Source organism: Equus caballus, chromosome 12 (assembly GCF_041296265.1).
Source record: "Equus caballus isolate H_3958 breed thoroughbred chromosome 12, TB-T2T, whole genome shotgun sequence".
Classification (NCBI taxonomy): Eukaryota; Metazoa; Chordata; class Mammalia; order Perissodactyla; family Equidae; genus Equus; species Equus caballus.
In genome coordinates, this window is record NC_091695.1 from 44,850,414 (window position 1) to 44,867,101 (window position 16,688).

A 16,688-nucleotide genomic window follows, 5' to 3' on the forward strand; every position below is an offset into this window, starting at 1 on the left:
TAAATTACAAATACTTTTTCCCTTCCCGAACAAGTTTTGGTTTTCCCTGGAAATGTTGTATGACTTTTTAAAACAAGTATTAATCACCAGTTTAGCCTCAAACTTTTAGCCAGTTTCATGTGCAGGTGTTCCACAAGCTGTATCTTTTTGAAGAAATCTTTCCCACTGTCCATCTGGACCGTTTGCCCTCCCTTCTGGGAGCACAGTTGTCTGCTGGGACCCCAGGGTTCTTTTTGCCTCCCTCCTGCATGGGTCTCCTACTCGCATCTGCTCTCTTGTCTTGCTTGTTGCTCTCCCTCCCGTCGTCGTGGAGCCCAGTCTGCAGGGGTTTCTTGTGAGGCAGGGGTGTGGGAGGGTCTCAGCTCTTGATTGATAGCTTAGCTGGGCATGGACTTCTGGTTGGAAATCATTTTCCTTCTGTGTTAGTCTGCTGTTTATTCTCTGTGCCCTTTTAACTAGTATCCTGTTTTATTTAATGGGTGCTTTGTCCACTCTTATCTTTCTGAGGTTATCAGTTATTTTTTTATGTTCTCTTTTTATTGTATAGTCTTTCCTCCAACTTGCATTTTTCTGTTTGTTTTGCCCTCTGTGTTTCATAATAGAGGCTTTCTTGAGATGTCTGGTAATCCTTGGTTTTCAGTTATATTTAAAAGGATACACACACACAACACAGAGAGTTGAATCGTATGAAATGGCCATCTTTCCCAGCTCTCTCTGTTGTCTGTGAACATACTTAGCTGTCAGGTCTTCGTTTCTAAATAACATCGTCTCCACTGAAAGGAACCAGGGCTCCTTAGAGAAATGGCTGATTTCAGAGCTGAGGCAGAGAACGTGCAAGATGAATCTGGAACATGATATGCCAGGAAATAATGAGGTGCTCAGAAAATATGAAAAGCACACAAGAGTCTGCTTGAAGGGGCTCCCACTGTCCAAATCTGGGACAACTTGATCATCAGAATGAATAATGACATTAGTAAGCAAAACAAGAATGTGTGAGTCTATACTGTTACTTAATTAAAGAAAGAATGAGTGGGGAGAAGGGAATATACCTGACTGAAGTTAGAATGTGTGCTGATAAATGCAGAAGGAACGGTAGATTTACAAAAAGCCGTCATTTCATAACAGTGATAATTGATTCAGATAAGAATTGCCATAGGTACTAACACTCTTGGGTGGATGTTTTAAGAACATAATTTCAAAATATCTTTTCCCAGATTACTTAGTAATAATTATCGGGAAAAATGGTTATCTTACAGTGGAGAAATATGGCACATATCGTCTGAACCAAGTGATGGAAATTATCACCAATAGTGGGACGAATTGACATCAGCTTGTCTCTTTATGTGATACTCTAGGAGAACCAGAACTTCATGTATATAGTATTCCTGCCAGAAATGCGTACCCTGTATTCTTCAAAGATGTCAGTGAAATCAAACAGTAGAAATGCTGAGGAAATGTTTCAGATGAAAGGAAGTGGAGACTTGACATTAGGTGTGATACATCATCCCGGATAGAGGTGAAGGGGGTTGACGGACATTATAGAGCAACTGGCATCATTGCAGTTTGAACTATATGATCTGTATGTGACAATTGATCTGTCAAATTCCTGATTTTGCCATATGTACTGTGGTTGTGTAAGAGAGTGTTGTTGTTCTTAGGAAATACGTGGTGAACTGTTGAAGGGTAGAGGACGTGATGGTTGCAGTAACTCAAATGTTTGGGGTGTATGTGGAGAGGAGGTGGTAAGGTGAAAGTGACGCAGTGGTCAGTTGTGACTCTAGGTGAAGGCTCTGGGAATTTCTTGTGCTGCCCCTGTAATTGCTGTGCAAGTTTGCGTTGGAAAGCTTTTTAAAATGACTGGATTGAGAGTGGCTGATGGGAGGCCCCGGTCAGCGGTGGGGCACACTAGCTGTGAGCGTGGCGGCAGAGGGCTGCTTGAGCTCCTTTGGTTGGGAAGGCCCCAGTGTCTGTATTTTCAGGTCTTTTTGTCTTGAGGTCAGTCAGATCACTCAAAGACACTTGCAGTCTTCAGCCTGCCTGGGGAACGTCAGAGCCTTGGGGCGAATCTGGCTGGGGGTGGGGTGGCAGTTGGGTGTGCCCGTGTCTCCGCCTTCATCCTGCAGTTCACACAGTCCCTCTGTCTGCACCCTGGCAAGCCTGTCCCACCTGTGTTGGGATCTCCCAGTTCAGAGGTCTGGCTTTTTTGGCGCTCTCTTTCTGCTGGGGCTGGGAGGGCCAGGAGAGGACCAGGAGGCTTAGGGATCTCAGTGTTCATTCAAGAACTTGTTCAACCAATCTTCCTTCCGTTCCCTGTCAGCACCCCTTCAGTTTTGTTTTCTTCTGGCCCTTGTGGATGGTGCCTTTAAAAAGCAAGACAAAACCACCCAAACAGTCCTGTTACTGTAGTTCTAGAGGCATTTCAGTGTCTGTTCACGATACACTCTTTACCCAGGAGCCCGCTATTACACTTGCACAACACTGGCCCGTTCTGTTTTCCGTCAATAATATAGACCCACTCTTTCCCCTAATTAGTCTAAGTGAAAAGAGTATGAACAATTCAATGAAGACTATTTTCCAGAAGGGTGGCTTATGTCTCAGCATATCTTTACAACTTAATAATCACCCGGATTCATAATGCTGTGAGCACACTTGATAGCTGGTTTTTCTTTTGACTTCCCTGGATGGGTGTGTGTGGTGGTGAGGCAGGCAGGTTGGTACAACTCTGCTGGGAGCCTGTGATTGACGGACCTGCAACCGGTGAAGTGGGTGGTCTTGGCTGATGGGAGAAATGATTGCAGATCGGCTTTGAGGGTCCTCAGCCACTTGACTTAAAAGCCAAATGTGTGTGTGTGTGTGCATTTTATGGAGTACGTAACTTCACAGATTCTTAAAGGGATCTGGGAGCCCTAACGCATAATGGTTGCCGTGGGACTGGAACTGCCTGTGACGTAACGTGCTTTTTACACTAACAAGTTAAGCTCGTCGTGTCTCAGGGCTGCAGCGGCACGTGGTTGCACATGGTCTTTTCTTACGATTTAAAGCGAAAATTTAGGTGATATATATACTTTTCAAGTGTATATTCAAAAAGCATGTAACTGGTAAAATGTTTTGGTTTTAGAATTAGATATTCTCCTTTTCATTTTAACCTAGGTTTGTTACTGGTTTTCTTGATTCATTTTGTTTGTTTTGACAGTCGGTTAGCATTGCTTCTACTTATCTTATTTGAGGGAAAATGTTGAGATCACACTGTAGTGTGAGTTTTATGGAAAATAAGCGTTAAACGAATGATGTTTTTTTTGAGATGCTTTGTAGACTGCATTCTTACTGAATTTCTGGTTAGTACCTTGTCCATAGTTTGAGTCTTTTTCTGCAGTATGAAGTTATAAATAAGTGCTTTGGGAGACAGTTTATAGTCCCCTCATGTGTGGTGTTTGGTGAATTGACATTAGAGACAGAATTTGGCGACAGGTAGTATAGTGACTTTAGTGTTGTGCTCACGGTTCCTAGAAGACATTATCATTATTTACAGGTATTACATGGTACTACTTGGGGGCATTTAAAGGGATATACTTTTAAAATTTGTTTTAGTATTTCAAAGTCTGTGCCTTTGCAGTCACCCCTATGTTGGATAAGAATATCATTGATGTTTTCATAAGATAAAGATAAGAATATGTATTTTTTCTTACTAACTGCTAGTGCCATTATGGTGACTCTATTTCTGAGTTATTGTTTAGAATAGGATAAAAGCTGAGGTAGGGGGGTGACAGTGCCTTTTTTCCTGTTTTCACATAGAAAAAATTTCAGTTAACTAGAACTTTTCAAGCCTCTTAGATAGAGTTCTCCGTGAATGAAGACCCTGAACCAGTATCTTTAATGGCAGCTGTCGTCAGAGCAGAAGCGAACATGTTGTGATGATATGCTCTTTTTTCCTTATAGGAGCGCTTCTGTTTCACATCCACATCCCACTTTATTCCTGCTAATCTGCTAATGCAATAAATCGGAAGACAGCTGTTGCCAGGATAACCTGTAATGGGCAAGGAGCCACAGAGAAGAAAACATTTCTTTTAATTTTTAAACTTGGTTTGAAAGGTAAGATCATTAAGATTATCAGAAGTCTCCTTCCATGGGTTCCGTCAAGGAAAGCAGCATTCTGAGACCGTGGCGTCTCGGGGAACCAGGGCTAGGTCGTCTCTTTGAGCCAGGTACAGTATGGTTCCGTGGCACTGTGGTGTGCTTAGGGGGTTAGATAGCAGCCTCTGTCGTTTGCTCTGGGATATCTTGGAATCTGCAGCACCCGTGGGATTCCCAGTTTCCTGGGACGATTGAGCTGGGCCCCAAGGCCCAGCCAGGCTGGCAAGCTGACCACTAGTAGAGACCCACCTGCTGCTTCTAGTTCATGTGGCTGTGTGTGTGTGTGTGTGTGTGTGTGTGTGAGTGTGAGTGTGTGAGAGAGAGAGAGAGAGAGAGAGAGAGAGAGAGAGAAGGTGCTTTGTTAACACTAGCCAGAGGGCATCTGGCTTCTAGCCAGCCACCTGGCTCCTTTTGAGTCCTAACTGCTATCACTTTGGAACCCTTTACTGTAACTTTTGATTAAAGATCAGAGGTTGGCTTTGCATATTTGATTTTTGGCTCAGTTGCCACTTAATAGAAAGTAGCCCAATAGGCCGTTTGGGGGACGTGCACACATTCTTAATCCATTTTATTTTATTTTTATTATTTTTTAATGCTGAAGCATTCTTTTTTTTGTTTTTTTGTTTTTTTTTTTTTAAAGATTTAATTTTTTCCTTTTTCTCCCCAAAGCCCCCCGGTACATAGTTGTGTATTCTTTGTTGTGGGTTCTTCTAGTTGTGGCATGTGGGACGCTGCCTCAGTGTGGTCTGATGAGCAGTGCCATGTCCGCGCCCAGGATTCGAACTAACGGAACACTGGGCCGCCTGCAGCGGAGCGCGTGAACTTAACCACTCGGCCACGGGGCCAGCCCCTCTTTTTTTTTGTTTTAAAGATTGACACCTGAGCCTAACGTCTATTGCCAATCTTTTTTTTTTTTTTTCTGCTTCTCCCCAAGGCCCCCCAGTACATAGTTGTATATTCAAGTTGTAGGTCCTTCTGGTTGTGCCTTAATCCATTTTAATTTGCTCTGTTGTATCTTGAGCAGAAGATGGGCATAAACCATTTAATCTTATACCTTTCAGGCTTCCCCGTCTCAGGAGATACTCTAGTTATTCGGCTGAAACGGATCTCTGCTTCTCATCCCCAGGCTGGTCTTTCCTAGGCAGAGTGCCGCTTTGCTTGTGACCTCTGCTGCTTCCAGCCCCTCACGTATGACTCTCTGCAACCTTCAGGCCTCCCCTTGCGCTTGCACACTGAAGCTCCTACTCCGGATATTCAGGGTCGTATATAAACCTGACTTTTCCAACTTTATCTCCATATTATTCTGCATGTATCCTGATGGGGAGAATTCCCTCTCAGTGTTCATTCACCTCTTGGCACCTTGTCTCATATGGTGTTTTGTTTTTTTTGTCTTGAAGCCTAGCCCTTTTCTTTCTCCACCCAGGGGGACATTCTAACCCTGTGCGGAAGGCCTCTTCGGTTTCCCACCTGCCTGACTGAGTGGAGAATTCAGCTTAAGTCAAGGATTCAGATTTAAGAAGTCAGTATCATATAGGTCTAAGCATTGATCTGACTGTCAGATTCATTTATCATAAAGAAGATAGTTTGTAATGCTCATCATCTCTTATTTAACTTTTTCATCAGTTGGTTCAGAGTGGGGTAGTGGGAAGAGGGTTACTAGTTTTAGGAGCCCACAAAGACCTCTAACTTGAATTCAGTTGATTAGTTTACAGGTTGAACATATTTTTTATGTTTATTGGACAATCGTATATCTGTAAATTATTTATAACGTTTATTCATTTTTCTGTTGTGACACTGGATTTAAAAAGTTTTTAGAACCATTTTTTCTTTTTCCTTTGGCTGAGGAAGATTAGTCTTGAGCTAACATCTTTTGCTAATCTTCCTCTTTTTTCACTTGAGGAAGGTTAGCCCTGAGCTAATATCTGTGCCAGTCTTCTTCCACTTTATATGTGGGTCGCCGCCACAGCATGGTTGACAAGTGGTGTGTCTGCACCTGAGATCTGAACCTGTGAACCCAGGCTGCCAAAGTGGAGTGCATGGAACTTAGCCACTATGCCATGGGGCTGGCTCCAGAACTGTTTTTATAATGCTACACATAATAAGCTTTTTTAATTGAGATATAATTGATATATAGCATTATATTATTTTTAGGTGTACAACATAATGATTCAGTATTTCTATATATTGTGAAATAATCACCACAATAAGTCTAGTTATCATCCATTACACAGTTTTTTTTTTCTTGTAATGAGAACTTTTAAGATCTGCTCTTAGTAACTTGCAAATGTGTAATACAGTGTTATAGTTACCATGCTGTCCATTACATCCTGTGACTTAAGTATAACTAGAAGTTTGTACCTTTGACGCCTTTCACCCATTTTGCTCCCCTCCTCCTCCATCATGTGGTTTCATTATTATTCTGTGTATTTGATTTCACATTTTCCAGGGCTCATCTCTCGTTCTCCCTTTTTTTCTCAAACCTTTCTGTATTGTTCCGGTTCCTTTGTGGTCACTCCTTTGTGAACTCTTAGAGTATCTCATTAAATGGTTTTAGGATGATTTTTTCTCTTTAAGTAGATTTTAAGCACTCCGTGAGCAAGGAGTTTTGACTTCTTTATGTCTTTAGTATTTTTTACCTAATAGGTATGATTGATTGTTTCTCAGGATAACTTTTTTTTTTTAATTCTTCTCCCCAAAGCCCCATGGTACATAGTTGTATATTCTAGTTGTGGGTCCTTCTAGTTGTGGCATGTGGGACGCCGCCTCAGCACGGCCTGATGAGCAGTGCCATGTTCGTGCCCAGGATCTGAACCGGAAAAATCCTGGGCCGCCGAAGTGGAGCACTCGAACTTAACCACTCGGCCACGGGGCCGGCCCCAGGATAGTGTTTTTAAGACTTTCTCTCCCCCTAGCTCCCTTTTTAAAAAATTTTGTTTGCTGACAGAGACTCTTAGCTTTGGCAGCTTATAAAACAATTCCTTATCTTTAGCTGTATCCTCCTTTTTCTCTTCTCACTCCCCTCTGCTCATCAGCATGCTCTCCCACACTACATGGGTGAACTGTTCTCTTGGGACGTCACCTAGAGGTCTCCAGGGGTGCTAGAATCAGGGCCAGGTGGTTGAGGAGGGTCCCTAGGAGGAGCAGACTGTGGCTAGAGGCTCCTCTAGACAGGGGATCGTCAGACGAGGCTTTTGTTGCAAAGGCTCAGGTGGTAAATCTTGTCCGTTTTGCGGATCAAGAGGCAAAAAAGAGGATATTATGAGGATATTTATGTAACAAGAGAAAACAAATTTTCACAGATTTTGTTAATGATATTCAAAATATAAAAATAATTCAATTTTCTGTAATACAGATCTACTAATGAGAAGAATGGTATTCTTTTTCCAGGGGGATGACATTTCACCTAAATGGTGTTCAGAGTTAGAATTCTCCTCTCAAAATCTATTGCAGATGTTCCTCTAATCTGTTCGTGCTGATCTGTAATGAGATTTTATGTTTCATATTTGAAAATGTTCTTTTCCATGGATAGGTACTGCCACATGCGTTATCAGTCCACAGGCATATGGTTTTAGTCAAGTGCATTCATCCTTTGGAACGTGTTTATAGAATTCCATTTGATCCTTCTCCTGATATTTGCCTGTTAGTCTGTCATTACATTGTAGATTAATCTTTTCCAGTTGAAGGTTAGGCGAAAGCTCCTCAATTACATAACTAAATGGGTTTTGAAAGAGGGGGATTTCCTTCACACTCACATTAAGGTCTGAAAAATGCTGTTTTTAACTGTAGTTTGAGCTCAGAAAATATATCCACTGCAAATTTGTGTAGGAATGAGGATCTCACTTTTTAACTTTTCTGACAGCACAGGAAGTGTGTGAAGAAGCTTGAATTTATGAATCGGACAAAGTTAGTGTTGAAATGACTACCATAGTGTAAGGTTCGTAGATCAGTGCCGTTTTGCCTTGTAGTTTTAGGTCGAATTCATTAAGAAACATCAAGACTTCATCAAAGGTGAATTTCCAGAGTTCCTCAGTCTCATGTAATAGTGGGTGAGGGCTGTTCTTCTCATTCAGAAAGATTTCCGTCTTGGCCCTGAGCTCAAAAAGTTGCAAAAAAAAAAACTTAACCCTTGACAAGCCATTAAGCTGCTGTCTGATAGGACGGGTCAGGAACTGATAGCTGAGTTCACTGTTGACATTACTGGTTCAATAATACATGAGGAGTTAAAAATAATCTCCCAAAGTATCTGCTGATGAAAATAGAAGGAGCAACCATAAGCTTTAAACACGTTTAAACACATTTTCACAAGTTTTGTAAATTTGTCCACTTAAGCCTTGTTTGCTCCACACATAATTTGACCACCGTCAGTTGTAGCATATCATAGCAGATTCTGCTGCATGTTGTAGTGATTTCGTCTTTTGTCAACTTCTGAGAGCATTCTGCCTGTAGTTGTTTCACTGGACCGTTCAGAGACTAATTTTTCATCACTTCAGACTCCTCAAATAAGCAACAGCTGAGCTGTATCAGTCATATCTGTGAACTCAACAAGAATCAAGGCGAACCGTCGTTGGCTTTCTTGGTTGGCTCACAGACCACTTGGAAACCAACTTGGAAGTTTCATTTTCATCTTTTAATTTTGTGAGGAAATTCTGCTGTTATGAGATACCCAATTTTAAATGTGCTAATTTTTCTGACTTTTGCTTCCCTGAGTTTGGAATACTGTGATGACTGCTTAGTCTGGTAATGTCGACGAATATTGTATTCTTTTAGCACAGGTATGGTATGATTACGTAGTAAACAGTGCTTCATTATCTAATTTCATAACAAAATAATCCATACCCCACTGTGCCTTAAACGCACAACATTTGAAGTTCAGTTTTTCTTTTTTTTGTTTTGATGCGTTGGATGTGCACTAGTAATAATAAAATGTCGTGGTACAACAGGTGGCATTCAGAGCACTGTTGAGTTATAACCGTGTCACTGTGATTTGTGGAGCGCTCCGCCAGGCTGAGGGCAGTGACGAGAGTGCCACATATGGTCTCTTTCGGTTACTTGGCCCTGCCCTTGTGGAGTGAAAGCAGCTGGAGACGTGGTGTGGCTGTGTTCCAGTCACGCTTCATGCATGTGAATATTTGAATGTCACAGACTTCTCACAAGTCACGGAGTATCATTCTTTTGGTTTTTTTAGCCCCCCCAAACCATTAAAAATGTAAAAACCATTCTCTGCTGAGGGGCTGTATAAAAATAGATGGTGGACCAGATTTGGCAATCTCAGTACTGTACCCCCAAGGAGTCCCAGGTGTCTGGGGTTGCTTCACACACTCATGGCAGAAAGAACGGGGTGACAAAGGGCCTAAATATGGAAAGGTCCCATTGTGGGTTTTGTTGTTGGTTGGTTGGTTTGGCTGGATTTTTCTGTCTCTGTTTGCTTGTGTTTGTACACAGGAATCCTGAGTGTCTGCAGTCACCTCATAGTCTTAGCTTTCTGTGTGACTCGGCAGGTTAGCTAATCTTTCTCGCTAGCCTGATTTCAGGTTGAGCTTAACATTTATAGAGTCCTTACTCAGTGCCAGGGATGGTACTAACTGCTGTTATATTTTCTTTCTTGTTATAATTTTCATTTTATCGTACATAGTTTATACAGGTGCATAATTTAAAAAGTCAAGTAGTATCACAAGATTTATAACAAAAAGTAACAGTCATCTACTCCATCTTTCCCATCCTGTCCTCTCCCAAACCCCAAATTACTCACCAGAGGCTGCTGCCTTCATCTCTCAGCTGTTTTCTTATATTTACTTCCTTCCCCATTTCTAAATCATTTGCCTATAGGTGGCTATTTCTAATCTATCCAACTTCTAACTGTGAAAGTGAGGACTTAGCTTTTCTATGTGTATAGCTCCTTCCCTTCCCCGTCTTCCAGCAGAGTGAAAGCTCAGCTTTGGTGAAAAGCAATATTAAAAGTATACATGTTTTGGCCAGCTATTTCCTAAATCTGTGGTTTAATTTGCAAAACTCTTCGCAGCATGGTCCCATTGCATCCAGCAATCCATCTCCTTCGTGGACACGTGCTTCTAGAGCCGTCTGCCTCCTGCCTGACTGAGGGCTGGCTCCTCCTGACTGCTCTGTGGCTGCAGTGTCCCCCTCTCCTTTCTTCTGGGAGGCGTCTTTGCTGCTGGGTGTGTCGGATCGCCGGTCTCCTGTATTCCGAGTCTTCCCCTCAGGGGTGATTGCCATGCTTTGGTGAAGCCCACGCTCCAGTAGCTTCCTGAGAAATGGGGAGCAAGTCTCTCAGACCTTCCTTGTCTGAAAACGGCCTCTTATTGAGGAAGCTGACGTCACTCTGATTTCCAGTCCTTTTTAAAGTTTTTTCTCACTAGAAAAGCTTATCTCCTCTCTTTCTCTTTGATACCATGGAGTGTCACCCTGTGCCATAGAGGCACTGTTTCCCCACTCCCTGTTATGGCGTGTGCAGGTCCTGGAGGGGACAGTCTCGTTCTTTACACTCTGAGAATTTGTTTTGGTGAGGGGAGTTGGTGGATTATTATATGTTCTTCTAAAACTTCCGTTAGTTGGTGTTAGATCCTGAGTTGTTTCTCCATTTGCTGTCTTTGCATGACTTCCTTGGCATTCTCCTTGGCTGTTGTTTCCTTTTCTTTGTCCTTTGTTGTTGTTTTACTAGAGGTTCCAGAGGAGTGCAGAAGTGTGTGGGGTTCAGCCCACCAAGCATCTGCAAGCTTGCGTAATCCTTCTATTTTCTCGTTAGGCTCCGTGTCAGCGCAAATGGAGCCGTGCCTGTTGTAGCGAGCGGGCTTTGAGCAGAGATTTATAAACACATGGTGGTCACTAAGTACAGCCTTCCTGCAGAACAGAAACTCCTTTGCCGTCGCCCTCGCAGAGGATCCTCCAGGCTTTGCCAGAGTGCCTCCAGCCTCAGGCCTCACGTGTGTCATGGCCCTAATCTTTGCAAGTTCCTGCCTTTCCTGCTCACAAACAATCGCTGCTGTTCACCCTCCTTGGGAGCTGAACGTGATAGTATAAAAGAGCTCTTATGATATTCACAGCTACTTATTTTTCCCCCCGGGCGGTGAGTCCTTCTGCCGGCCTGGTTGTTTCTCTGGGTGCTGTGTAGTTGGCAGGCTCTTCTTCCTCCCCAGAACAAGACGTGATGTTTCCCGGCAAGAGGTGGTCTGCTCAGGGCCGGCTGCAGGAGGGTTAGTGTCTGCCGTGTTCCTAGACCTGATGCATCTGTGACTGCTGTCTGTCTGAGATGGCTCTGCTTGTCAGTCACGTCAGAATGGAGCTTGGTGCTGAGCTTGTAATCACCTAAAATCTTTGAACTTGTTTCATTCTTCACTTGAACAGTTTTCTTATGCCTGGTGGCCCACACCCCCCCCCTTAACATGTTTTTCAGTTTTTGTATAAAAAGAAGTTTATTTGCTGATTCTCTTGTGTTTTCTGTGGTATCCTGGTGCATCGACTCTCATAGAACCACTGGCCACGAGAGCTGAGCTCCTCCAGTGTCACCACCCATACTCTGCAGGCTGAGCTGCCCAGCCAGCTTGTCTGTAAAATGACTCTCTGCCCTGCACACACAGACACGCAGTTTCCATTTGTGAGCCTATCTCAAGAGCCATGTGATTTCCGGTTGGCCCGCTGCTCTTGCCGTCTGCAGGCCTGAGCACACAGGCAGGCTGGCCTGGGGCGCCTTGTGCTCTGGGTTGCTGCTGTTTTGGCCAGTTCTCAGCAGCTGTTCCCACCTGGGGCTGTGGCAGTGTGCCGTATGGAAAGAGCGCAGACTTTGCAGCTTGAAAGACCTGGGTTTGAGTCCCATTTTGGCTAGCACATTTACTAACTCTTGTCTTAGGTGGGTCATCTGACCTCTCAGAATCTTCATTTTGCCATCTACAAAATGAAAACAAAACCTGGAAGGGTTGTTGTGAGGTAGGGATAATGTATCTAAAAGCATCAAGCCTGGAGTCTGGCATATGGTAGGCACTTAATAATTGGTAGCTGGTATTAGTCATGTTTCTACCTTTAATAGAAAGTTGCAGTGTCAGGGCAGTTCATGTTATTGTGGAATAGCTGGAAGAAGTTGAAGGTTGTTTTTCATGAGGAGCTATAAAGACCATAAGAACAATTCGGTGCTCATATTCTACTCTGAACTTTGGTTCCTGAGCACAGCTCGACAGTCCTTGAGTCTGCTTTTCCTTTCCTTGCACTTCCGGTGCGTGCTGGTAAAGCAGGCGTGAAGGAGAGCACTTCCTGCAGGTTAGCAGTTCATTACTGCTCCTCCAGGGGCTGCTGAGGTAGTCCTGATGCTGTACACAGTCTGATGAAAGTTTGCTGGGCAAGGAAGATTGAAAATAATAGCTAAAGCTGGAAAAAGGGCCTTTAAAGATTTTTGTGAGCGATTTGCCAGTTCTGTCTTCTGTTACAGAATTGGTTATAACTACAAATTAACTGGAATAGTTAGCTCCTTCTTAACCTGAAGCCTGTTTCTTTTTGGCCTTTTTTCAAAAGTATCTCAATATGCTCTAGAATTTGTACCTGATTTGGAAAGCCTGTTCTCTTTGGGCATCTTTCTGTAGCAGATATATGAATAATAAAGGCCACTGTCACCTGCTTCAAGTTGGTGACTTGCAAACTGCATGTAACTTGTTTTCACTTAGTGAAAACTTGGACAAGTTGGGTTTTCCAAGTCTTCCCCCACCCCGTGTCAGTATAGAGTTCTCTCCAGCTGTGCAGCTCTCACGCCAGTCCTGCCTTCTCGGACCCCGCTTCCTCCCTGCAGTTCCGAGCCTGAGAAGCTGTTTTGTGTTCTTGCAGATAGCAGCCATGCCACTCACATCGTTTCCTCTTGCTCTGCACGTACACGTTGCCGCTTTCTGATGTTCCACTCAGGTCTGTCGATGGGTCCTACCTGCTTTGAGAGATTCAGAGAGCCCCCGATGCTTGAGATGGAAAACCCTGTATTTGGGGCCCATGAGAATTTTCTGATTTGACTTTGACTTTTATCATACTGTCACCTACACCCTCCCCTCCAGCATGTGTGTGCACGCACACTCGCACACAGAGTAGGCACCTAGATCCAGCTGGGTCTTCCTTGCTTTGATCTCTAACAAGGCTCCCTGGCAAAAACTTGATTACCATCGTGTCATCCTCATTACTTGTCTTTTTTCTTCCCTACCCTTCACTCTCACTTAAAAAAAAACAACTTTTTAGTATAAATAAGTCATGCTTTGCATATGCTTGGACTGAAGTTTTGGAAATTAATGCACAGAAATGCATGTACATTTGAGTTTTCTTAATGAGAATTTGTAGAGGGGCACATTACTGTTCTTGCTTTAATGTCAACTAGGAGACAAAAGTCAGGCTGGATTTTTCTTGCTTGGCGGTTGGCTTTTTGACTATAGAAGTGAAATGGGTGATGAGATCGTACCTCTCGTCTTGCCCTTGGCGTCTTAGCAGTGTATTTAGGGTTAGCCTCAGCGTCTGGGTAGGCGCTTGCTTTCTGAGGGTTGTGTATTTTCCAGGCAGCTAAGAATTCCAAAGGCAAGCCATACGTTTGTATCATCTGATACCCAGGTACAGCCAGGACTGGAGAAAACATGACAGCTGGGGCTTTGAGGTGGCGGAATCATGGCTGAGATAGAGGAGGAGTGGTAATTTAGTGTGAACTCTCTTAGGGGTACGTTGATTTTCACAGTAGAGGCCATTGCAGGGCCTTGCTGTCTGCTGTGAGTTTTTAAAAAGGTCTCTGGATCAGTCGCTCTTTCTTTAGACTCATCTCTTTCCAGCCCGTCTTTCATGTTGTTGACACTTACGTATCTAAACTATGGATCTGATCTTCTTGCTCATTTGCCTCGTCTTACGTGCCATGGTCGTTTGTGTCTTAGCATGGTGAACGGTTCCTGTAGCGTCCGCCTTGGTGGCCTTGTCTTCAGCACTCCCTTCCCTGTCCCACATTTCAGCCACGTTCAGGTGCTGGGCCTTACCCAGAACAGGTTAGACCCTTTCACTCTCCTGCCGTTTGTGCGCATACAGGCTCTGTTGAAAGTGGCCTTGCCATAACTTAAATGGCATCTCCTGTGTTGCTTTCCTCTAGTTTGATTCAGAATTGTTTCTTTCTGTATGTTATTAAATACATTGCTTAATCTTTACTGTAGATTTTTTTTGGGGGGGGGGAAGATTAGCCCTGAGCTAACTGCTGCCAATCCTCCTCTTTTTGCTGAGGAACACTGGCCCTGAGCTAACATCCGTGCCCATCTTCCTCTACTTTTTTTTATACGTGGGTCGCCTACCACAGCATGGCTTGCCAGGCAGTGCCATGTCCGCACCCGGGAACTGGCGAACCCTGGGCCGCCAAAGCGGAACGTGAGAACTTAACCGCTGCACCACTGGGCTGGCCCCAACTGTAGATATTTTAATATACAGTTATCTCAGTTAAAACTCACTGGTTCCCTCTTTGCTTCTGCAGCGAGCCTGCACTGCTCTCTCCGCACCCATGCGTGGTCATTTGAGATCTGGCCTGGTGTTGCCTCACTTTTTTCCTAGTGCCTTCCTAGGGCTCTTTCTCCTTGTTATGAGGACCTTCTCCCTGCTGTGAATTTCCTGAAGCTACTGGATCTTCCTATCCTCTGTGCTTGCAGGTTTATTTTTCTTGGCCTGGAATACTTTTTGCGTCTGCATCGCCTTCTCAACCCTACCTGTCTTTCAATGCCCAGCCTAGGCCTTACATATCGTTAAGTCCTTTCTGGCCCGCTCCCCTCTGTTGAGCTCCCTTTCGATGGAGCACACTTGGAGTTTATGCCTTTCCTTCTCTGTATTTTCTCTGTTTTCAGTTTTATTGTTTTCTTCAAGGGTTAGGGACTCTTTATCATATCACTCCTGTATTCTGCAGTACAATGCATATTAATGCTTTAAAAGTACCTATTGATTAATATAGCACATATTAAATGAATTTGACTTCTTTATTTACTACCCTCAAAGAAAAGCTCATCTATCAAAGAAATTACAAGGTAAAACTCGGAAGGATTCTGGAATATCTGAATGGTAGCAACTTGATTGCTTTTGACACATTCTTTGGAGGAAGTGGTTGCAGAGCAAATACAGTGAAACTAACTCTGAGTTTGTATTGCCCTTTCCTCTGAAGAAATATGTGATCTCTAATAGGCACTCTGGTATTTGATTTAATTAGTGCAGCCTTTGGGTACGGGGTCGGGGAGGGCAGCTGTGTGAAATGGGCGCCTTTGCTAAGAATGGAGCAGCGGTAACTGGGTGGACTTTCCCGTCCTTGTGATCTTTTTCCTTAGCACTTAGCGAGAACTGCCTGCAGAGGCCAGCTGTTGCTCCCTCGTGTTCCACGTTTCTGCCTCTGCGTGTGAAATGGTGACGTTTGCCTCGGCATTGAGCTTTGCTGTCAGGAAGTTTACTGTTAACTTAGAGCACTGAGAGGTGACTCCCTTCACAGTGACTCTGCATTCTCCTATTTATAGATACTTTCCTCTCTGTCACCTTCTTAGTGGCTTGCGGCTTTCAGTGTACTGAGTGAGCAGCCTCTAACTCTTCTTGAGCGCAGCAGTTCCCGTTTGGGTCTCATTAGATACCGCGGGGCTGAGTTCCCCCCATATCCGAATCCAAGCCCAGCAAGGAGTCCTGGGACTCCAGGTGTCGGCCGCTGGCAGGAGTAGGTGAGCCAGTAAGAGCAGCCTTTCAGCAGCTTGGTTTGTTCACTTCGTCCTGTTCCCAGGCTGCTCGTAAACTCGGCCAGAGTTTGGGGTAAACTTGTCTACCGCTCGTGGAATAAGCAAGTTGTTTTGAATCTAAATGGAGGCCAGGAAGGCTCACTTGTCTCCAGGATGAGTGGGAAGTCTAGTTTTTTTTTTCACATAATCAAACATCATTGTTTCCCAAGATGTTTAAGTGACCTAGGTATTTTTTTTTCCTTCTTCATAATAGTTTTGAATTAGGGTGTGAAGTGAAATAAATTCCCAGAGACATGAACCTATTTAAAAATGTTCCCAAGTAAACCTAAACGGATAATGAGCCACTGTGGCCCTCCTGATTCAGGATCTAGCCCTCTCCATGATTGCAGGGTGAAGAAGGCGAGAACTTCCCTTTTATTCCTATGACTATTCCTAGAGAGTAGCGGCTAAAAAACAGCTCTGGTTTTCTTGTGACCTGTTTTTCTGAGTTGAAGCATGACCGGGTTGTTATATATGGAAGAATAAACATAATTTCTTGTGTATGTTTGTATTTTAAAAGAAAAGAAATACATGGGGCATAACCTCTCATCGCCCACCCCGTTATTGGCCTGTGTGTGGAAAAGGTGGTTACACTGTTGACTTGGGCTGTGGAAGGAGGTTGGGAGGGGGTATTTTCCTTACCAGGAGAGAAACTTTGAATCATAATTGTAGTGATCATACAATTGGAGCTTGTCCAGTGTGGCAGCCTCTGGTCACACTTTTGAGCACTTGAAATGTGGCTGGTCCAAATTGAGATGTGCTGTAAGTAAAATACAGCTGGATTTTTAAAACTTAGTACCAAAAGAATTGCTTGTT

General features: G+C 43.7%; 1 protein-coding gene across 50 annotated transcripts in view; it reads left to right on the plus strand.

Annotated features, from left to right (window-relative positions):
• The window catches only part of PPP6R3 (protein phosphatase 6 regulatory subunit 3), a 140,780-nt gene that overhangs the window by 38,640 nt on the left and 85,452 nt on the right, over window positions 1-16,688 (plus strand). For 29 of the 50 annotated variants that reach the window (XM_023653807.2, XM_023653816.2, XM_070228534.1 and 26 more), the window contains 1 exon segment: window positions 3,937-4,089. The exons of 16 other annotated variants lie outside the window; for them this stretch is intronic. The gene's annotated coding sequence lies outside the window, so the exon portion shown is untranslated. 50 annotated transcript variants of the gene reach the window in all.